At 34.6% G+C, this 4136-nt stretch overlaps 1 pseudogene; it reads left to right on the top strand.

Annotated features, from left to right (window-relative positions):
- The first annotated feature begins 1185 nt into the window (after positions 1-1185).
- Positions 1186-2871, top strand: LOC120198766 (annotated as a pseudogene).
- Positions 2872-4136: the final 1265 nt, after the last annotated feature.

Raw genomic sequence — 4136 nt, 5'->3', positions numbered from 1 at the left:
CACACCCGACATGACGAGTTCCATGTCCACTATAACATTTGGCGTAGATCCCAAAATAAAATCCAGTATGCCTATTAAGCTAAATAAGGGTCCGCTTGGATTATTTCCCTAATTTTGCCTACATCCTCTCAATTTATTTTTCTCTTTAATAGAGTGATGACATGTGGATGAAAAAATCATTAGATTAAATAAACAATTATAAAAAATATGGTTGAATCACCTTATTGGATAAAAAATCATTAGATTAAATAAATAATTATGAAAATTCCTCAAACGAGGTAATGAATATGTCACCATATAATAAGAATTAAATTTTAATAAATTAAATTAGACCAAATTGATAAATACATACATATTAGGGATCAAATATGCAATTATACTAAGTTTTTAACTGAAACGTCACATCCTCCTTTAAAAGGTAACAATCATTAACTTGATTGAAGCATTTAATAATTGAATGATCTGATTGATTAATTGAAACATCAATAGTAAAGTAAAAATGACAATAGTTAAATAATACTCGAGTAGTTTACCTAAACTTATTGTATCAATAGTTCTGTTAGTTATTGTGGTGGAAGATTAAAACGAAAAAACGTAATATTAATATGTTATTTAAAAAATTTAAGGATCACTTTTACTATTGTAGTATACATAATTATTATTTCTACTCTTATGATTTCATATCAATTTAGTCATTGAAATTGTTTAATTCCTAAATACTAAACCCTATCTCTAATCTCTTACCCTTAATTTAAAATCTTAAACAATAGTAAATATTTTAAATACTGATGTAATTGAGTAACTTGAAGACTAAATTGATGAAAAATATAATAGGATGAAATTAAATGATTTATTATAGAAACAGAAGTAACCTTAAAATATGATAATTAAGTGATCAAAGCGGAATTAGAATAATAACTAGGTGAGTAAATACTTAGTTTACCCTTATGATTTTGACACAAGTCTTGTAACCTTCCACTATGACACGCAATCTATAATCTCGCCAGCCTAAGGGTAAAGTCTCCACTGTCCACTCCGGTTCAGTCGCTTTCCAACCCATTTCTCTTTTCTTATTTAACACTCTTGACCTAGTTTCCTCTCCTCTTTCGAACTATACATACAACTCTTATTTTTTTGTCTCTTGGGATTTTTTTCCGAAGGTTTAAGAGGCAATTGAAGCTTACTATGGAGAACAACCAGCAATCTTTTTGGCAGTTCAGTGATCAACTCAGGATCCAAAATTCAACTTGGATAATCTTTCTCTAAACGATTCCATATGGAGCAACGCCTATGTTTCTAAAAGGCCGGACGAGAGGAGGAATTTCGATATCAGACTCGCTGAAGTTAACTCAGTCTACAATTTGAAGCCAAAGCCATCTGATTTCAATTCTTTCAACAACGATGGCTGGAAAATTGGAGTCGGTAGCATCCAAAACAACATGGGGTTCGGCCCGATCGCTCCGATGGGGTCCCAGAAGAACACTGGGATGAACGGAGGGTTCAACAAAGGGTTTTATTCAAAGCCTGTGAATAGCAATAATTTCAACGTTAATCCGAAGGGGAATAAGAATAAAGGAGAGGATGATCATGGAGCAAAAGCGGGAAGAACAGTAACAAGAATAACAATAACAGCGGCAACAACGATGAAAGTGCCGACAAGAGGTTTAAGACACTGCCGCCATCGGAGGCTTTGCCGAGGAATGAAACTGTCGGTGGGTATATCTTTGTCTGCAACAACGATACCATGCAGGAGAATCTCAGGAGACAGCTCTTTGGTATGTCTTTCTCTCTTTCTCTCTGGGTTTTGATTTGTTTCCAATTATGTGTTCTCACCCCTTAATTTTTTTGGATGAGATTAGCCTAACTGCCTAACTATTACTGCTTCTCTAGAAAAGTAAATGAATTTATTTAATGTTGTATTCAGTTTAGGGATTTAAATAGCGGTTTGTTATATAGAGGTAGAGGTGTCGTCCGAAATTGTTATCCGCAAATGCGCGATGAACTCAATTGAAAATGCGATCACAAATGCAATTTAAATTCAGTTCCTAAATTGTTTCTGCACATTTTTTTTTGTAGGTTTGCCTCCACGCTACCGAGATTCATCCGGGCGATAACACCGGGCCTACCTCTTTTCCCTTACAACTACTCCACCCACCAACTCCATGGAATATTTGAGGTTTGTTCTAATAATGTTCTGTCAATTTATGAGTTTGGTTCTATTTCAAATAGGTTTAGGGATTTAAATTGTAGTTGCGGTCGTGTTGCTGACCGCTATTTAAATCACTATAGGTTCTTAGTCTGAGATTTGTTGAAATCATGACTTGTTTTTATTGAAAGCACTAATTAGTATGATCTTGCTGTGCAATTTGGAAAGTGTGGCGCCTCATTTTTTCCAACCTATGGATAGTTCTTGATTGTGCTTCTAACAATGTTTTAATCTATTTAGGCTGCAAGCTTTGGAGGAGCAAACTTGATCCAGCAGCTTGGGAGGACAAGAAATGCCCCGGCGAGTCTCGATTTCCCGCTCAGGTATTTTTCTAGGCATTATTTATTGTGTTAATCTTCCTCGACAACAAGAACAAAAATGGAAAACTGAAAAGTAAACACCAACATTGTTCCTCTGCAGGTTCAGGTTCTCACAAGGAAAATCTGTGAGCCACTTGAGGAGGAATCCTTTAGGCCAATTCTCCACCACTATGACGGTCCGAAGTTCCGCCTTGAACTGAACGTGCCCGAGGTAAAATTTCACTCGGATGACAAACATTGTTAGAAAATTTCCCACCTAGCCTTCTTGGCTATGATCTTAGTTGCTGCTGTTAAAATTTGCAGGCACTCTCCCTATTGGATATATTTGCTGAACAAGAACCTTAAGCAACATATTACAATGGCGTTCTGACACGAATACATGAAGATATACAAAGGTGAAGATTCAAATAACTAGAGAAATCGATAGTATAATTGGAGTTTACGACGCTATCTACGGGGACTGAATCCAGATCTACAACCTGTGAGATGTAAACCATTTTGTTCATAGGTGCCCTTGTCTTATAGCTTGTCCTATACATAAATAATAATACTACTACTGATGATAATACATGCCACTTATTTATGATGTTCTATATATAATTTACCAGTTTTACACTTTCTTTCCCCTGTTCCCTGTTTGTAATTGAACACCATGGTTCCTATACAAGTTCTTATATGGGATATGAGTCTTGGAAATGAAAAATGAATAGAATGAGTTAAAGCTGCAATTCTCAACCATTTTGCTAGCCTAATATGGGCTATTTGACATAACTGACACCCATTTTCTTTAATTTTCCCTTTCTGACACCGTTTGACCAATATTTCTCGAAGTAGCACCCTTTCTGCTGAGTTGGCAAGGCGCGTCCCCGGGGACGCGCTGAGTTTGCCAACTCAGCAGACACGTGTGGAAAGCACATCCCTGGGGACGCGCCTTCCATTAAATGTCATAAATGTCCCCATCCGTTTTTCCTAACTACCCCTCCTCCTCCCCTATATAAACCCCCTCAACCCTCTCTCATTCTTCACACCAAAATCATATTCTCCTCTCTTATATAACTCAAATTCTCCAACTATTTGAGTTTTAAATTTGTTATTAGTGGTAAGAAATTTATTTTTATGTTAGTATTTTTTAAATAGTTATTTTTTATTAATATATTTATGTAAATATTATTTTTTTATTAAAATAATATTTATATAATTATTATTTATTTAGAATTATTAATTTTTTTTTGCTAATTATATTGTTTTGTCTACAGTTATAATGGAAAACGAAATGCTGTTGCGATTGGATATTGATCATATCTCCAGACATTTTAGCGATATGGTAATATTTTTATAATTAATGTTAATATTTAAATTTATTTTTATTTTAAAGTTATTATGAATTTATATTAATTTTTATTTTTTATAATATATATTATTTAGGATGCTGATCGTATTTTAGAGACTTTTATTAAAAATCCACGTATACCGACACCGGAACGTATTTTGTCATATTTGACTTCTGTTGGGTTCGGGTATATTACAACAATTATAGGCGGTTGCAAACTCGAACCTGTCTTAATTTCTACACTGATTGAGAGGTGGAGGCCCGAGACACACACTTTTCA

This window comes from Hibiscus syriacus, unplaced genomic scaffold, assembly GCF_006381635.1.
Source record: "Hibiscus syriacus cultivar Baekdansim isolate YM2019G1 unplaced genomic scaffold, ASM638163v2 tig00004797_pilon, whole genome shotgun sequence".
NCBI classification, from domain to species: Eukaryota; Viridiplantae; Streptophyta; class Magnoliopsida; order Malvales; family Malvaceae; genus Hibiscus; species Hibiscus syriacus.
The sequence above is the reverse complement of the archived record's forward strand: the minus strand, read 5'-3'. Positions and strand labels throughout refer to the sequence as shown.